This window comes from Parasteatoda tepidariorum, chromosome 1 (assembly GCF_043381705.1).
Source record: "Parasteatoda tepidariorum isolate YZ-2023 chromosome 1, CAS_Ptep_4.0, whole genome shotgun sequence".
NCBI classification, from domain to species: domain Eukaryota; kingdom Metazoa; phylum Arthropoda; class Arachnida; order Araneae; family Theridiidae; genus Parasteatoda; species Parasteatoda tepidariorum.
The window spans coordinates 34,322,463-34,343,832 of NC_092204.1; the positions used below are offsets into that span (position 1 = coordinate 34,322,463).

Below are 21,370 nucleotides of genomic sequence, written 5' to 3' on the forward strand. Positions count from 1 at the left end.
GCTGCTTAAGACACTTGTAATGAAGTGGACGGTGTAAATACCAACAAGATCTAAACCATAGGGGAGAGTGGGGTCAATTGTAACAGGACACGATTGCAACAGAGCAAAATTTTTGAGTGTCGGATTATGGATTTGGTTCCTAGGTGGCGCACAATGTGTATTTTATAAATCTACATGTACACCCCTGCTGGCAACCATTTTTATGTACTTCTGAAAGAGTTACATCACAAAAGATATTTTCACGCTACGAAAGTACTTTTTTTGGTATTAGAATATTACATTGAAACAAAGTAATTTTGCTTAAACAGGTAAAAATTATTAACCGAATATGTAAGTGGACACCTTAATTAACATTTCAAAAAAAAAAAGATTAGTTTTGTCAATTATATAGCATTGCTTTTAACAAATGAAGCTGAAATGGAGTCTTGGGGACGATTGTAACAATAAGTAAAGGGACGATTGTAACAGCTGAAAATAAATAATCTTATGTTTACAAACCATTACTTAACTCTTTAAGAACCACCAATAGTTTCCTATATCATTTATATTATGTTGCATGTGCATTATTTTATTTGTCACCTTTCACAGCATAAATTAAAATTTTTAACCCCTTAAAGTTAAAAGTTTAACCCTTTAGGTCTCTGCTCATTATTATTTTTACTCCTAAAATATCACTACTATTTTGATCAATAAAAAAATATATCACAACTATGATAATATGTATAATTAACTATGTTTCAGTTGAATTTATAAACAGTTACAATCGACCCCGTAAGTGGGGACAATTGTAACAAGTGCACGACTGTCAAAAATTGTCAACAACTAGTATAATAACATTTAAAATAAGGTATTTTTTTCTAGTTGAGGATAGTCTACTTTACTCCTCTGTCAATTAATACTAATAAAATATTGGATTTTTTGTTAGTTAAAAATAGTTAAGTAAAAAATTTTACAATTGGCCCCACTCTCCCCTACATATCTCAGATTTAGCTAAGTGAACATTTTTGTTGTTAGAGATAAATAGTTTTAAGTGAAAAAAATGAAGAAAAAAGTGATAATGGAGAAAATACAGTCGAACCACGTACTTTAATACCCATTCAACTGTTGGTAAAAGATGCTTCTGAATCTGCCAGACGCTATCAAAGTGGCTTAATTGTAATCGTCATTTAAACTTTCATTAAATGACTGAGAGAGGAAAATAACATTCAAAATTATTTTGAAAATTAAGAGTGAACTTTGGTTTCGGAAATGTATCGTTTTAAATGAGAATAATTAAAAAATTAGGAATAATGAAAATAACATTCAAAGATTCAACTTGAATTTTAAGTTCAAATGGACATTCAAAGATTCAACTTCAATGGACATTCAAAGATTAAACACGTTATTTTTTTAGTATTAATATAAAATTTAAAAGAAAATCAAAACAAATTTAGTTCTTTTGTTATGTGTACAAACTTATAAATCCAGCAAATAATATCATTTTTAATACCATTATTTTTTAAGTGGTCATTTTTAGATAAAAATAAGGCACTTTCATGCATACACAGTAAATACTGTAAAAACTATTATATCGCCTAAAACAAAAGATCCTTTGCAGATTTTATTTAGAAGATAATCAACTATATTTCGAACTATTATCTTAAAAACAACTGCTTATGTTACTAAGCTAAGGATCAATGGATTTAAATAAGCAAATTTTCATAATTTTATGTACCTACTGATCTTCGCGAAAAAATGCGCATAAAATTGAAATGCTACTTTTTCTCTTGGTCTATAGCTCAAACCAGGTGTACTATGACCATAAATAGTCATGAAAAATTGTAGACACTTATTTTAAAAGCAAAAGGAGATATCTTGTTTAAAATGGAGTAAAATGTGAAAAAAAATCATAATTTTTAACTCAGAAAACTGAGAAAATTGATTTTTAAATAATAAAGCAATTCCTTAAATTCATAAAAATAATATGCCCCAGTCACCCTTTTACATGTTATTTTATTGCTTTTCATCCGTGAAAAGATGACAAACAATTTATTCAGGAAAATTTCAAACTCTTTTAAAAAAAAGAACCAATACTCTCTTTCTAGAAATTAGGAATTCAGTTCAGTTTCAAATTCTAGAAAATGGAGATTTCTACCTCATTACTTGTCGACATTAGTAAGCTTCAAAATCCTACACAATTCCGGAAATTTTAAAAGTGCAGCACAACGGCATCTAGTAAGTCATTTCCCAAAGGTATTGAAATTGATATTTACACGGTTTCAATACATTATTTCGACTCTTCACGCAGAAAATTCTAAATGGTGTTTTCATGCCCATTCAATGGTTGTTGAATACTTCTGATTCTTTCTGACATTAGCAGCGTGGCTTAATTTTCTCCGTCATTTAAAGTTTTATTAAAGGACTGTGAGAAGGAATTAAATGATCGCCACACCATTAAAAATTTATAAGGTTTAAGAGTTTGTTTTCAGAGTTATTTCCTTAAATATCTTTCATAAAATTTTTGTTGTTGATAATATGGATTATAAATTATAGTTAATTTTTGGCTATCGAATTGTTGTATATTTTCAAGTGCGTAATATCTGTTCGATTATTGAATATAATTAATTCTGTTTCATCAAAAAATTTTAACCGAAATATTTTATTCTGTCATTTTATTTGTCCATTTTAAGGTAAAATCTATTTTCCCCATAAAATATTATACCTCAATTTTGTAGTAATATCTATTTAATTAGAGTGATTCAGTGATTTTATGGTAATTATTACTGGTAATTATTAAATTATGGTATATCTGATTTTTTGTTCTGTAACATGGGCCGGTGAAAATGGATTTTACGGTAAATAGTACTGGAACAATGAGTGCCGATACTTATTTACTGCAATTTGATCCGGATTTTTCTTACATTGTAGATGTTTTTACTTAATATGTACACTGTAAAAAATTCAGAAAACCGCATAAAAATTGCTCCGAAAAAAGTAATAGTCAAACTTAAAAACGCTATATACTCAAAATCGAATTAACATACACTAATTTTTGGGTAAAGACAACATAATCTCAAAAGTGACGAGGAGGGAGAAATGCGTAAGTTGGCTGCTGCAAGGGTTCGAACCAGGTATCTCCAGATTTGTAGTAGAAGGTTATATCCACCACAATTTTACAACTGATTTCAAGGAGAGTTAGGAACCTTTAAATTGTGTATATGTTACGGTTCAAGCAAAAAATTCGGTTATTATTATCTCTAACCTATCAAAATTAATAATAACCGCTTCTTTTGGTCAAAGGGAGAAATAGTAATACGGGGATATTTCCGTAACGTGATCTGTGGCAGAATAAAAGCCAAGTCTTGGAAAGGGCGAATTCAGTGTTAGATTTATCCACCGAATATTCACAAAACCATATTTTTAAATTTTATTGATGAAGCTGGACTATTGGAATATGAAACTTTCCTTCACGTTTAGATAAGAGCACATAGAGCTGCTTAAGACAAAAAATTCCTCGTACATATTTCTCTTTTCTCACGATAGGTGCCTCTCCCTGTTGACAATGCTCACTTGACTAAACACAACTCAACCATAATATAAATCCAAAGTAATTTATCTAAAATAATCCAATGTCCAGTTAAATTTAATTTGCTTGGTTTTGAAACCATGCTGGTTTTAAATACCGTAAAGTTTAAAATGTATGCTTTTTTTTTAAACATACAAGTTTCAAATGGTTTCAAAACCATGTAGGTAGAAAATAATTCCTAACCGTAAATTTCTACTGTTAATTAAGTAGGCATACCATTTTCGTTTTTTTAAATTTTTTTAATATCAGAATGTTAATTCCACAGCGACCAGCGGTTCCGAAGTTATGGACATGAAAACGCTATTATTATAAATACCATTCGCGTATTTTTTTTTTCATAAATGAGAAAGCTCAATCTACAAACTATCTAAAAATATGAGTTCAAAATTTAAACCAAAACTAGAGTTTTTCTTAAGAATAAATCAACCCTGCAATGAATATGCATATAGTACCGTGAAATGTACAACTAGGAATTTTCATTATCAGAATTTACTGTAGAGCTTGTTAAATTGCATCCAAGCCAATTAAAACTTTTTTGGGGGAAAATTTATTAAATTAGGAAAAGATAATTTAAATCAGCTATTTCACCCCAACCTATTAACTTTATCTTGTTAAGGTTTTTGGTTTAATGAATTAAAAAATGCTCTACTACGCACAATTCCTATTGAATGTGTTATTTTAAGAAAATACTTAGAACTAATTCATGAAATATGCTTAAATAGTTTTTGTTTAAAAAAACAATAAAAAATTATATTGTATACTTATAAATATACAACATTTCCACTTTAAACACATTAAAATACATACAATCAATGAAATTTGTTTATGTATTCTCCTACAGAGTTATATATAATCCTTTTAAATGTTTTAAATTTATTAAATAAATGTTTATTTTATTTCAATAGCAGCCTGTTTCAGAATATGCATACTTCCAGCATTATCCTATTTATTTTCATAACTATGATCTCTCATGCAATATTTCAAATTTTCTTAAGATCCATTGCCTTATGTGGCTCGGTTTGATATTGTGTTGTTTGTGGCATACATGGAAAAATATTACTTTTTTGCTATATGTTTATATTTCAGTGCATTGAACAAAAAATCAGTATTACTCAAGCTCTTAACATTGCAGCGCATGGTTTTCTTCGAAATTCCTATTCAATAGTCCACAGATCGAAGATAGGAATAACAAATCCTTAGATTTAGAAATTGGAAGAAGTTCAGTTAATTTAGAGATATAAAAGATAAAAAAAATATGTAAATTCAAAATATTATATACGTTTATTCCTTTAGATAGAAGTGTTTCAAAGACCAATTCATCTATTAAACGTTATGTAATTACCGCTGATATAAAAAAATTAATTCGTTGAAATCTTAGGTAATTTATTGTTCACTGTACTACACAGACTTTTCTTTTTTGCACATACTGAGTCTTTCGAGTTTCAAAATATTTTAGAAAAAAAAAAGAACAATTTGTAAAACAATAAGTTGTCAGATGAGTATCAGATATGTCAGATAGGTAAAATAACCGGCAGCAGTTTTCCGTCAAATCAAATTAAACGTAAACTTTACGGTTAGGAACATTTATTTACCTTTACGGTTCTGAAACAATTCATAACTGGTATGGCTAAGAAACCATACTCTCAAAATTATAGGGTATTGTAACCGTCTACGCCTTGGACGGACATATATATATATATATANATAAAAGCACTAATTGTAAATTATTCCATAATAAATCGTAGTAATAAATCTCTGATCCGTAATAAATCCATGGTGGCTTCCGAGTGCACGTGCTTTTTTAATATATTTATACTTATGTAATTCGCAATAACTTTAGTTATAACTAATGATTTCAATGGTTTTAATTTAAATAAAATCAATAATATCAATTTTTGATCGAGTTTAGCAATTAAAAATGGCTGTGCCTAAAATTTCAATCATTATGTAACAGTTATTTTCATTTTTTTAATTTATTTTATATTATTATTTATTATGGCATTTAATATTATTTTTTTAATATTTGCTGTAGTAGTTACAGAACTTCGAAATAAGAGTCACGAGAATTCAGCGATGGAATTTTTAAAATTAAATAATTTATTAATATATTCCTTTATTTTATTTATTTATTTTTTAAAGTTGACATTTCAATGTTACTTACTTCCTATCATAGTGCGTATTTATTAATACTTTATTTATTTTTTAAAATCTATCGTCATTTTCAGAAAAAAATAATTAAAATAAACATAGCAATAGCGTATAAAATGTTTCAGAGAGTAATAAAAACGAAGTTTTCCAGCTGTTTCATTGTAAAAATCAAGGAAAGTGTAGAAACTGGATGATTAACGAACTGTTCAATCTATTGATAAATGTTGGTACGAATTTTAATATCTTCGATATTCGATCGAGTTGATGATATAAAACTTTTTGCTAAAAACCTATGGTCAAACCATTAGACTGATTAGAAGTGATCATGTTGAATCGATAAGTCTTTATATATATATATATATATCATGAAGTTTCATTGGTTTATCTAGTGGAGCCATCTATCGTGCGAAATGAGAATAGAAAGACGAGATTTTTGTGTTAAGCAGCTCTGTAGTGCTGCCAACTATGCGTGAATGAGAGTTTTGCATCCTGATATATCAAAATTACCACTTGAGAAGTACAGGACATTTGAAAACCATCATCTGTTGAAGGAACTAAAGCAATATTGTGGTGACAACGCTGGGACTTGAACCCTTGTTCAGCCAGTCACGAGATACCCTCTGATAGATTTACCCTCTCGGCTAAACTATGTACCCAGATGCAAGGAACTAAGTTACTTCATAATAAGCTTAGTTGACCGATGAAATTCTGGTATTACAGTATTAAGGGAAATTAGACAATATACGATTTTTCTCACAATTTACAATTTGAATATTTTCTTTTTTATGGTTAATTTACTGGTTTGGGTGAATATGGAAAAATTATAATTAAATAAATTGATATTTTACTTTTTCTGAAAAAAATTATCAGTGTGGGTCGATTAATTTTTTATTATAAACAAAACGTGTTCTGCGAAAATGCTTTGTACTAAATCGAAGTAAAGCATCTCGATAGAAGACGTGTTTTTAAAACAAAAATGAATAATCTTAAATTTTGTGCTTGTGACTTTTTAAAGATGCGAATTAAATTTTTAACTCTACATCACAATTAGTTTGATAAATTATTGCAATGCATGGCAGAAAATTATGGTTATTCATATTTACTTTCATAGTTTGAAACGCGTCTTATTTCCCCAATTATCAAAACATTTCTAGTCTTATTCAACATTTCTTTAAAATATCATAAATCTAAACGTATGCAAAGACTCTTCATGAATACTGAATTACTATCATTACATTAGAAGATATTTCACTTGCATTCATCAAAGTTCCATATAATTCATGGAATAATATGGCATTGCACCAAATCTTTATAAAGCAGTTAAATTTATATTTTACAAAAGCATTTGGGAAATATTCATAAACTTGGTATCTTTAAGAGTATTTGGTTAAGTTTGAGAATTATAATACTTATGCATATTATTTAACACGGGAAGAAAATATCTTTATAATATGAACATCAACTCGAAATTAACTCGCAATCACAACATTTCTAGCATTATTTATTAGATTTGATTCATTATGTTGGGTTAATTAACAGAATTAAAATTAAAAATATAACAAAAAGTTTAAAAACTAGGCAAGAAAAAAGAAAATATACATTTCGCTCACATGCATAAACAACATCAATAAATATTTTTGTCCGGTTTTAATTCATCGAAATTTTTAATATCACTTAATTTTAAATTTGTAGTATTTTTTTTATTAATACATTGCTTTAAATATTTTCAAATTGAACAATATGCTACGAGTTATAGTTTTATTATTAATTAATTTAGGGAAAAAAGTTTATTGGTTATTTGCTTGAAAAATGTGTTAAAGCTTAAAATTTTCTGCAATTTAGTTTTCTTGGTGAACTCTAAAGAATAATCCAAGATAGAAATATTCATTATAATGAAAATAAAGTTAATCTTATTATAGTTTGTTTAATAAACATTAGTTTTTCTTCTTGCTGTTAGAGACATTTTAATGCTAATAGAGATTTTTTACAAAAATGAAATATTCTAAATGCTTATTTATAATGCACATTTAAAATACGTAGTTTCCTCAAAATAAGGTAAGAATAAATATTAAAGATAATAATGTTACGATAAATTAATAACGTGGGATTCATTAATGGACAACGTAGAACGCTTTTTCTGAATTGTCTACAATGAATAAAACATTATTTCGAGATCTACTTCAAAAATCCTACAAAATAAATTTAAAAAGTGGAACTAGTTGAAAGGAATTAAAAGTAATAACACATCAAATTATAATCGAGAAAAAAAGACTTGCTCACTATGTGGAATGAGAATTAGAATATTTGTTTTAATTAACATTTATTAATACTAATGGTATGCTAATACAAATGGTGTAATTAAAGAATAGAAACGCCAGTAAGAATAAAGTAGCTAGGTAATATAAAACTAATATTCCACATTGAAATCTGATTTATTAATGTTAATTGAGTGCTGGGAAAAAATCGTTGTATGTTTAAGTGAAAGCTTATTACTAGAAAACTATTTATCTTNGAGGGCCTGGATGGAGGGTCTCTTTGGAAATTTGTCCTGAAGTTCCGTTGAACCTGTGTATCTGATTTCGTCTCTATGAACCATGAGACGCATTGAGCTTTCTGTTGTGGTGTCCACATCCTCACTTATAACTTTTCAGCCTATTGAAAAAGAACTTTATTAGTTGCAGTAATACATGCAAAAGACAGAATAAAAATATCTTGCTTATGTTCGAAGTCATGAATTTTTGAAGTTGTAAAGATAATTTTGGAACACCCTGTATATTAGATTAAATCACGAGTATTGTTCAGAGAAAAATACGTAAAAAATTTTTTGACTTCCTTAAACGTTAAAGCCTTTCTTAAGCATATAAAAAATTTTATGTAAAATCTACAGTACATTTATGATACAATGAGTGAATATAGGCAATATCATACAGTAGTTTTAATCGATTTATTATCTTTTTTATTAGAATTGTCGTTGAACAGCCGACCCAATTTTTTTGGGTTTATGACTACTAATGTTCAACTCCGTAGCTTTGTAATTTTGAACCTAATCCATGAGATGAGGAAACTCCTAAATCATGTATTGGGAGAAATTTGCCTTCGTAGAGGACTTCTTGATGGAACTAACCCGCATTTGCGTTACATGGAGCGGAAAATCATGAAAACCTCCCATGGTGAGCTATACGGTAAGGGGACTCTAACCCACGATTCGTCAACCACTGAGGATATTTACATCAGCGGTGTGGTCGGTGCAAGCTGTATCTGGAATTCGTATCGACCAGCCATCACAGGGATTCGAAATCGGTTCCCCTCATTGGGAGGATAATGCTCCTTCCAATGAGTTATCAGGGTTCGTTAAATCCAGTTAGAAAATTCTATGGTTTAAAGTTAGTCAGTAATTATTAATGGGAAACAACTTCGAAAAATATTTAATTTAAAATCTGATTAAACGCTTGACTTAATACTAATAATATTATTATTTTTAGCATTTTAACCAACTAGTAGAGTGACGTCTTTTTACCTACTGTTTTCCCGGCCGACATTTCATGTTATTCATTGAGAAAGTTGTCAATTGGGGAGAAATTTCTATTCCAAATTGTCTATGCGAGTAACACTCAATCGGTTTGAGAAAGATAAATTGAAAATAATAAGAACATTGTAATCTGTGGCGAAAGCTTATTTAGAAAGAAATAGGGCAGTTTCTTAGAGGAAATTATTTACAGTAATCATTTTCACTCTAAAATTACTAAAAAGGCTGGTAACAGTTAATTCATCCAATCAAACGTTAAGTTTACTGTTAGGAACATTTCTCTTCATTAACGGGCTTGAAACTATTTACATTTGGTATGGTTAAAAATAATCGTAAATACGAAACTGTATGGTTTTGTAATTATTTACAACTAACATGGTATCAAAACTGCTAAACTATAGTTTAATTGGACATTGGAGAAAGGTTATTGTTGCACCCCTGTAATTCGAAATAATTTATTTTGGATGTTTTTTCGGGCTTTAAAAATTGCGCGCTCAGCATTTTCTGTAAAAATTTCACATTGGGTAATGTCATTTTCATTTTCGTCATTCGTAAAAAGAACATGGATTTCATTATCAATCGTTTTCATTTCATTTAAAATAGTTGTTAAACGACTTACCGCATATTCCCCGGGTTTTGACACCAGATGTTAATTCTCGTAAACGTAATTAAAACACAACTTCAGTATATTTTGAAAATAACAACATCTACCTTTTTTTACAAACGACTACTAACAAAAGTGTTGCCATGCAGAGTCAACTAAGTTCTTTTATTTAATCTCGTTACTAGGTTAATTACAGGAGTGCAACAGCTGCGATACTTCTGTGCTGAGACTAATATTCCTATGTTCAATGCAACATTGTGGAGTAATTCCCAAGTAGTTTTGGGTTGGATTCGCAGTGACCCAAATAAATGGAAGACATTTGTTTGCAATCGAGTAACGGAAATTGTTTCTCATACTAATCCTTCCCAATGGAGACATCGCCCTGGAAAGGACAATCCTGGTGATATATTATCAAGAGGTACTTCACCATCAACGCTAAGGCATGTAGAAATCTGGTGGCACGGTCCTAAGTGGTTAATCAAACCTTAAAACTGGCCTGATTCTAAAAATACTTATGAAGATTACACTAACAACTTAGAATTAAAGAAGAAGAAGAAAGTGCAGACTCTTCACACTGTCTCTACTCTGCCAATTATCAATGCTGGAAACTACAGCTCTTACTTTAAATTGTTACACGTGGCATCTTGGATTTTTCGCTTTATTCACAACTGCAAAACACAAGAAAAGATGGTTGGTGAATTGAATGCCACGGAACTGAATCAAGCTTGCAACTATTGGATACAAATCGTTCAGAAGGAATCTTTTCCTTTAGAATACGAAGCCATGTCGAAATCAAAGTCACTTCCCACGAACACAAAAATAGATAAATTCAACCCACTTTTTGACAACAACTTAATACGTCTTGGAGGCCGACTACAATTTTCTGACTTATCAGAATCGGAAAAAAATCCCATCTTATTGGAAGGCTCTCACCCTTTTACAAGCCTGCTCATACGCCACACACACTTAAAAATGCACCATCTAGGAATTAGGATTGTGCTTTCTCAGCTTCGTTCTAAATGGTGGATATTAAGAGCAAGACAAGCCATTAAAAAGGTCATACACACTTGCCTTCCTTGCAAGATACTGAAGCAAAAGCGTGGTGAACAGATAGAAGCTCCATTACCCGCTGAAAGAATTTAAAAGTCGACCCCATTTGAAACAACTGGAATTGACTTTGCCGGACCCCTCTATGTTAAAAACGAAAAATTGGTTAATTACAGGCGTGCAACAGTTATGTTAGACTTTTCATAAGGTAATGGACACTGAAATTAATCCTGTGGTTGAGTTGTGTAGTGCCAGATGAACTGTTGTATTTAGCTTAATTCAAATCGCGAGAAATGAAAATGCTAGATATTTTTGATAAGCATCTCCGGCGTGCTGTCATCTGCGTGTGAAAGAGAGTTTCGTATTCTTATGGTTCAGGGTCAATAAATTACACTGTGCAGAATACTGGTAACTTTTGATGTGTTGTAGATATTGAAGGGATATTGCGGTGCCTAAGCTGGTGTTCGATCTCCCGTTCAGCTAATCATGAGTTTGTCAGATTAGCCCTCTCGTCTGCAGTATGTACCCAGCTATAACGAAAAAAATATGGCTTCAAAAGAAGGACTTAGTTTAAAAAGATGAAATTCTGGTTGTGTTTAATGGAATTAAAAAAAAACAGTTCAGAAAAAAATTTATATTTTATTTTACTGTTATTATTATTTTACTGTTTTGGTTGAACATGCAAAATGAGAAATTTATTTTTTAAACTGTTGTTCCGAGAAATTTTTAACTGTGCAGCATAAACACATTAAGAATTTATAAAAAATTTAATGAATCAATGAAATTTTAAAACTTGTTAGGTTTTGATTTACATATTCTATGCTTTAGATTCAAATTACCAGGACGAAAACAGCTATACATACTTTTCGCTAATCTCTGGGGTTACCTATTATTTGCAATAAAAAAAGCTTCACATTTTCCTCAATTGAATAAAGCATAAATATTTAACAATTGTTTTAATACTTTAAATCCTAGAATAGTAGAGTTTTTTCTATGAAGTGTGAATTTATGCCGCACAAAAAGTTCATATTCATTTAAAATAAAAATAATTACAGGATAATTTTTGTATATATTAAACTTATATTAATTTTACAATAGTTGGAGATTTTCTGAGACTAAGTTAAATATGTTTCGATATTCGAATGTCATAATATTAATCTATTCAGAGTACAAATGAAAAAAATAACCCTTGCAAAGAAGTACACATATTGCAAAAATCACTTAGTTCTTTGATTTAGCATAGTTTATAACTTTCGCAATTTAAAATTTAAAAATAAATATGCTCTAAATAGCTGCTTAAATTTAATACCATTTTAAAAATAGGCATTCATAAGTTTTTTTTCTTCACCCAATCAAAATACTGAATGCATAATTTTACTTTAAGTAGAAAACGTTTTGTGCATTAATACAATTCGAAATTATAAATTTCCCCCATTTTTTTAAAAATTTTAATTGATTTTCGAAATCAATGGTAAAAAGAGCAATATTTAAAATTCACATAGTTTCGACTCTCTTCAAAGAAGTTGCAACATTTTTTTTCAACTTTTTATTTATGTTTGAAATCAAACACGAAGTACGATTAATTAAATAGTATTCAAGCAAACTATAAAATTTAAATTTTAATAATAATTTAATTCTTTATTTCTGAACCTAAAATTAAAAAGAAAGATTGATTTATTTTAAGATAGCACACACATTCTTTATACGGTCATTTGGGATTATTTAGGCCACAGTTGAAACTTAAAATATTTCAAATGTGTAATTTTAGCTCGCTGATTTTAGTAACACTTTTTTGAACGTTTTTGATATTTTTTTCCTTATACTATAAGTTTTTTTCTCTAAATGCAGTTTTTAACACTTTGTTAATATTTTGGTTTTAAGATAAATTTATAAGCCTTTAGTCATATTTAAAATAATTTCGTTATAAATATCTATGATTTATATGTTTAGTTAATAAACGCGCAATTTTAAGTTATTCCGCTTTCAAAAATTTTAAAAATAATCTCATGCGTTTGTTATATGGTGAATTATTTTCTTTAATTATATTTACATTTTAATTTTTTCTTTGTTTTAAGATCCATTTCTTTTTACTTCACGGGATGATAAAAGTTACCATTTTTTTCCGAAAGCTGCCTCCTGTTAAACTCTATGATTAAACTGGAAAGGTTAGGTTCCTGAAAAGATCTAGAAAAATTTAACTACTTTCCACTTTAAGGAAATTTAAAATATTTCTATTTTTTAACCAGCTGAATACATACATTTTAGGTTAATTTTCAATTTCTTTCGTTTTTTAATTAATAGAGTAAATGATTTATAACTGAAAACTCATTCGATAGAGCAAATGATTTAGAACTGGAAACATATTCATTCATGTTGTTATAATTAGATGTAACATATTACATGAGTAATTTTGCAATTCCATTATATTCTTATCCTTAAAATGCATAGCAGAAAATCAGTTCACACTTTCCTTTTTTTTAACTAATTTTTTGAACCCTTAATGGGTAAAATATTGTGAGTCGTTGCTTAAAACATTACTATATCATAAATGTCAAAATCTGATTTTTACTTTTACCTAATATCTCAACTATCTAAAAATATAACGTAAAAATTGCTTTTTACCCTTTTTTCACTAATAAAGGATTTCGCAATAATTTATTTCAGAGCTTTTTCTCTATCTAACATGAGTCAGATATTGAATTTTTGCTGTTAGTCTAATTTATCCCATTAATAGGGGAAACTTAGAGCAACATCTTTCGTACATTTTTATCTTTAGTTCCTTAATACAAATGTTTCAAAAATCTTTCATGGAATGTTTCATAAATAGATTCCATTTGTCGATCCAATTTATACAGCGATTAATAATTTCTAAAGTAAATACTTTCTAATTGGCAATTTTATTTGTGAAAATTTTATCTAATCCTCTAATAAAAATNTATCATAAATGTCAAAATCTGGTTCTTACTTTTACCTAATATCTCAATTATCTAAAAATAAAACGTAAAAATTGCTTTTTACCCTTTTTTTACTCATAAAGGATTTCGCAATAATTTATTTCAGAGCTTTTTCGCTATCTAACATAAGTCAGATATTGAATTTTTACTGTTAGTCTAATTTTTCCCATTAATAGGGGAAACTTAGAGCAACATCTTTCGTACATTTTTATCTTTAGTTCTTTAATACAAATGTTTCAAAAATCTTTCATGGAATGTTTTATAAATAGATTCCATTTGTCGATCCAATTTATACAGCAATTAATAATTTCTAAAGTAAATACTTTCAAATTGGCAAAGGATTTAAATGGAAAAGTAGCTCACAAACTAACTCCATACGATGGTACCGTGAAAATTTTATCTGATCCTCTAATAAAAATTTCACATTATTTCATTTCTAGAATGAAAATAATGTAATTTTTATTATTTATATATTTTACAAAAATTTAATAAATTCTAAAGTAGGTCTTCAAAAAAAAAATGATTTTACTTTCCCCGTGTTAATCTTTGGTGAATTATGCATTCATAATTTTCTTATTTATTCAGTATCTAATTAGTATTTTTGAATATTTGATTCAAAAACATTATTCAAGAAATTCAGTATCTAATAATTATTTTTAAATTTTATTGAAATTTATTAATATGAATATTTTTAAATTTTATTGAAAATTAAATTTTATTCACTGAAATACATTTCACTGAACTTAGTTATCGAGTTTTAAATTCTAAGTCTGTAAGTTGCTCTTTTTTAAAAACTTTTTTAAAGTTTAAAAAAGTTTTTTAAAGTTCAAACTTCAAAATGTCTTACAAATGAAAAAAAAAAATAACATGAAGTTCAATGGAGTTAATTTCAATAAATAAAAAGAAACGATGTTAATTAAACATATTAATTAGATTATGAATAAAAGAGAAAATTTCGATCATATTATCACCTTGGTTAACAGGCACACCGGAACACATTACTGTGAACTTGAATTATTTTTGAAGGTAAACCAAAATATTATCACCTGTAAAATTTTACTTAACAGTATGAAGTCTCACACTATGTTTCTTACAACGAAAAAACTATTTTTTAATATTAATTGTATGATGTTTATTTACATTAATCTTATTAATATGATATTTTTTACAACGAAAAAGGTCTATGTTTTAAAAATTAAGACGCATTAATATATTTTCAAAAATAAAATTGCTACTAAAATTATACATGTCTCTTCTTTAACTAAGTATTGTAGCTTTTAATATAATTCGGTTTATTTTAATTAGAAATTGAAGTTCTAATTCTGCAAACGAATTTTTACTTTCCAAGAAGTCCTTGATTTGTTACTTTCTTGTATTAAATTCAAAACTTTTCGACATAACAAAACAGTAATTTAGTCGTATTTCCTTTTTAAAACTACATTAGATTTGTTTTAAACATCTAGCTGAACAAAGTTAATATACTTAAATAACAAGACTTTATTTATTATTTATGCATTATATATGATTATAACTGTTTTAGGAAAATACTAAAAACGTAATTATTTAGCATTAAGCAAACGTAGTTCATACATAACTAAAATATTTGAATAAAAAGTTATTCAAGAAATAGTTGCTCCATCCATTTCGAAAGAAGTCTTAAACAATAAATTGTACGCAACATCTATTTCAAGCATTAGTAAAGCCGATTTTATGTTCGTAATTACTTTGTTTAAACTCGTTTAAGTAAAACTTTTTTCTTACTTTTGAAAAAGAACTGTAAACTTAAGAACGAAACAAATCATGCCTCAATTACTTTTGCGTTATCTATGTTAATTAGTTCCTTTAACTATATTTTCAAATATTAGTGATAGTTTAATAGGATTTCAAGTTATTTGAATTTAAAAGTTCAACAGGATTTTAAATTAATTCAAAAAGTAATCGAAATTCTAAAAAATAGGAATAGATTTTAATTTGATTTCTGAAAGAAATGTAAATAGATTTCAGAGAAATTAATTATAACCACAATGCTTGGGACTTTTTAATAGTGTATGCTCGGATTTTAAAATAAGAATAATTCAGATATCTGAAATATATAATACATGATTATACGAGACAGAATGTATTTTAAAGTGCTATGTTTTTCTTTAATTGTACAGAATATGAGTTTATTAAGAGAGAAAAAAGAATTTCGATTTTGGTTTTTAAAATTCCTGAATATCCAAAATTAATTTCACATGAATAAATAACGTAACATTAACTTTACTTGAATTATGTTAAATAGCATTTTTTGTCTTGAAAATAAAGACCCACGTAAAAAACTTTTTTTAAAAACTATTATTTTTGAGGGAGATTTAAATTGGAAATTAGGATTTTATTCCATATTTCCTTCCCAATTTAATTATAGAATAACACTAACAACATAAAAGTTGTAAAATCTGATTACGTTACGTGTTTTTTTTCCATTTGCTTAAAAAAATATGCATTCTTTATATACTTTCATGGCATATTTGAATTATATTAATATGAGTTACAGTCTTATTGTTTTGGATTAATTTAAAAATTACGAAGACTATCCATATTGATAGTAAAGATTTTTTAAAAATGTTGTAGACTTTTATTTTTGTTTGTTACCATGGTTTCAAATTGCAGTATAAATAAAATAAATGACACATAATTTTGACGTAAATCATCATCAAGCAAGACTTATAAAAATGATCTCCACTTTATATTGACATAGTGATAAATCAATATTCAGAGCTTATTTCACTCTTAAAACATCGCTTATAATATTTTTTACGTATTTCAAGGAATATTATGCAAAATAAATTCATGATTATTTTCTAAATAAAACGCTTGAGTGTGTGCAGACATACAGTAAAGAAAAAAATTGTTTAAATTATTTATTCCCTTGCTGTAAGAATAGCTTTATATTGATTATTTCCTTTAGCATATATATATAAGCATGCCTATATCACTTTATTTATAAATTTAAATTTTGTGCTTCTGTAAATACTCTAAAAACTCGAGAAATTGTAAACCAATTTGCAATTTATTTTTTCTCCAGTTTGCACATTTTCAAGGAGTGATTCAAAAGCAATCAGCTCTTTTCTGTTAAATGTATATTGTAATGGGTATTGAAAAATAAGAAATCTATTGAAGTTGATCGCTATAGATTAAATTTCACTTACTATCTATCTATCTATATATATATATATATATATGTTGTTTTTCAAATTTCTCTTATGAAAATATTGCTAGTTCGAAGAATAAGCAAATAAATTCAATTAAATTTGTAATGTATTGTTGTCCATTTGCCTAAATCGCTTAGTATATATATATTTTTTAAATTAGTTTATTTTTTAAAAAAAATATACTAAAACTCTGCAGTTCTGTTTGCAAGGTTTTTACGGTTCCGATAAATTTATTATAGTGGTATTAAATTGACGTTGTACAAATTTAGATTTATTAAAATCCCTTAATGCTCTAAAAACGAAGAGATGCCTGAAGAGTTACAACTATAATATAGCAATCCCAGAACTTTTCTCCGTAACGATTATGATTAGTGTTTCATAAGAAAAAGTAGGAACGAGATTCCTTATTCAGCTGTAAAATTTAGTTCAACATTGAAAAAAAGAAATTTTTATTATTTCCGTTTTCTTAAACATGCCTCACGAGCTACATCCCTTTTCTGCTTTGGAGCTATTTAAATTTCCTTAAACACGCATTCCGAACTGTGTCCACATTTTTGAACACCCATATCGGGGTCTGTGTTAACTATAAAGCTCACTGACGAGAAGTATTTTTTTGAAACTTTACTGAATTCCGTACTTCTGGTTGGATAATTGCTTTTAGTAGGGGAGAGTGGGGTCAATTGTAACAGGGTACGAGAGCAAAAATTTCGAGGATCGGGTTCTAGATTTGGTTCCCAGGTGGTGCACAAGGTGTATTTAATAAATCTACATGTACACCCCTGCTAGCAACCATTTTTATGTACTTTTAAAAGAGCTACATGACAAAAGATATTTTCACGCTACGTAAGTACTTTTTTTGGTATTAGAATATTATATTGTAGCAAATTAATTTTGTTTAAACAAATAAAAATTAGTAACCGAATATGCAAGTGGACACCTTAATTAACATTTCAAAAAAAAGATTAGTTTTGGTTATTACCTAGCTTTGTTTTTAACAAATGAAGCAGAAATGGCGTCTTGGGGACGATTGTAACAATAAGTAGAGGGACGATTGTAACAGCTGAAAATAAATAATCGTACGTTTACAAACCATTACTTAACTCTTTAAGAACCACCAATAGTTTTCTATATCATTTATATTATGTTGCATGTGCAGTATTTTATTTGTCACCTTTCACAGCATAAATTGAAATTTTTAACCCCTTAAAGTTAGAAGTTTAACCCTTTAGGTCTCTGCTCATTATTATTTTTACTTCTAAAATATAACTACTACTTTGATCAATAAAAAATATATCACAACTATGATAATATGTATAATTAACTGTGTTTTAGTTGAATTTATGAACTGTTACAATTGACCCTGTAGGTGGGACAATTGTAACAAGTGCACTGCTGTCAAAAATTGTTAATAACTAGTATAATAACATTTAAAAGAAGGCATTTTTTTTCTAGTAGAGGATAGTCTACTTTACTCGTCTGTCAATTAATACTAATAATATATTAGATTTTTTGTTAGTTAAAAATAGTTAAGTAAAAAATTTTGCAATTGACCCCACTCTCCCCTACTATTCATGAGCGAAAAAGTAAGATAATAATGCAGATCATGCTCATTATATATACCACAATTAAGGATATATCAATTTGGTGTATAAATGAAGAATATTAGTAATTATTGTGATGTTTCAAGTACCGATCAATACAATATTAGCATAATAGTTATTACCGTACTTCACTGGTAATACTGGTTTCATCTATGATAACTTCGCAATTTTTTACTGCCCGATAAAAATGAAATAGTAGCAATCTTTCTCTTTTGAAAGATATAAGAAGAAAAATATATATGATATAACAAAGAAAAGGAGCATTAAATTAAAATTGTATTTAAAATTTGATTAGAATTTCAGCTGCGTCATTAAACATAAGGAGCATGAAAGAGGCTAGGTACTTTTCGGTTAGCCCGGCTAAAGGAAATTCACTTATTTTTCTTCCATTTTTTTATTTATTTAATTAATTATTTTTGTTTCACAACGTATTTTTTATTCTTAGTTTATTCACTGTTTTTTAATTTAGTATTCTTATTTTTTTGTTTACAAAAAACAACAAATAAAAAAAAAATTGGCGATGATCTAAATTTTTTTTGGCAAACTTTCACTTGCGCCCTGCTATTCGAAAAGTACTGAAGGGATATTCTGACATTTTGCACACAAATGCAAATTTGAACGTAAGAAGATAAAATATGAACTAAAATAATGAATTAAACAATCTAACCCTAGAAACACTCTCTTTAATGCTTTACTCATGGTAATTAATTAAAGATATCTAAATGAAAATGACTTAAGCTTAAATTAGATGTTGGTGCTATTTTTATTAATAAATGTTGTTATTTAGTTGCTGATGTTTTTAAACGAAATTTTGTTTTTCATGCTTATGATTTTTTATTTGACTCACATTTTAGTTTTCCGTTCTTCGTAACCAGCTCATAAATTTTTTAAGTTGTTTTTAACAATCTACATACAAACGCATTAGTTTTTTATATAATAAGATATATACTCTTTATATAATTATAATCTAAGTATCAATACAAAAACTGAAACAAAGAACAATACTTATGACGTATTTGTTCTATTTATAGGTTAATTTTCTCTTTAAAGGCTTCTTTTTAATTAAGTCCTCAATTTTCTGTTTTCTGTAGAAATAAAGATTAAAAATACTATAGCTTAATTTCATGAAGAATTCTATTTTTCATGCAATAAAAGAATTACTTAAAGAAGTAAGTAATTTTGCAATATAGAAAGCGGCTTTGATTTTGAATAAAAGCTTTTTGATGTAAATTAAATATTAGAAAAATAAACAGGAAAAACAATTTTTCAATTTAAACTAGTAACTTTTTGAAACTGCAGATAGTTTTTATTTTTATTCGGAAAGGAATAATATTTTATATTTTACTTTTTTTAAATTTAATTCTGTTTCTTTTGAAATCATTCCCTAGATTTGTTGTACCAAGTTTATTATTTGTGTAAAAGCTTTTCAAAGGAAAAAATATCTAAATCAATTGGATGAAATATCCAAAACAACTAAATTTTTTTGGACATTAAAATTTAATTAATAATTTAATAATTATTTTATTATTATTAAAAGTGATTATACTTGGATTTGTTTCAAATTCAAATCTCAATTAAAATAATGAAAAAAATTAACGAAGAAAGTTAAATCATTTATATATATATACATATATGTATTTTTTAAATTAAATGTAAAAGTTAATAATAAATTAAGGAAGACGTTGATGTTTGGAAACTTAAAACTATAGATACAATAGTTTCTTTCTTCACATTATTACGAGACGGAATTCGCATCTTTTGAAACAGGAAGGCTACACCGGCAAAGTAAATGATATGCAGTAACATTCATATAATTTATCTTGCCGGTATATATATATAAGATATATATATATATATACACCGGCAAAGTAAATGATATGCATGTTACTGTGAATGTCCGAAATATTTATTACATCTGATGTGATATTAATTTACTCGCGGATATAATTATATTTATTCGATATTTTAATATTACTGACGATAGATTAGAAGAAACATCAGTGTTTGGAGTATCGGGCAAATATATACCAGACAGTTGCCCTTGACTTTAAAAAAAATCAATGTTGGGTATACCGGGCAAATGTATACCGGGCAATGGTTTGTTAAGATCAAGCGCCCTTGCCCGGTATACCCTACACTGATTTTTTTTAAGGTCAAGGGCCACTGCTCGGTATACATTTGTCCGGTATACCCTACACTGATGCTTTTCTAAGGTCAAGGGCCACTACCTGGTATACATTTGCCCGTTATACCTTACACTGACGTCTATTTAGGGTCAAGGGACTTTGCCCGGTATACGCTACACTGATGGTCTTTTAAGGTCAAGGACCACTGCCTGGTATACCCTACACTGATGTTTTATTAAGGTTAAGTGCCATTGCCCGGTATACCCTACACTGATATTTTTTTTTAATTTCATATCATTGTATCATATCAAGTATCATTGCGTGGTATATAATTGCCCGATACTCAAAGCACTGATGTTTCTTCCGAGCTATAGTCAGTTGGTATTAAAATATCGAATAAATGTAATTATATTCACGAATAAATTCATATCAAATCGGATGTAATAAATATTTCGGACACTCACCAAAGCGACTGTGTGATTATCAACATTCACCGGTGAAAGTCAACAACCACCGATTTCAGTCATTCACAGTAACAGGCTCATCATTTACATACTAACCTCATCAGGACGATTATTTCATACTTTTCCAGTAACATATATAAATAT

General features: G+C 27.9%; 1 protein-coding gene across 1 annotated transcript in view; it reads left to right on the forward strand.

The window, feature by feature from the left end:
* Positions 1 to 21,370, forward strand: part of LOC107448012 (atrial natriuretic peptide receptor 1) — a 376,583-nt gene that overhangs the window by 248,720 nt on the left and 106,493 nt on the right. The window lies entirely within an intron of this gene.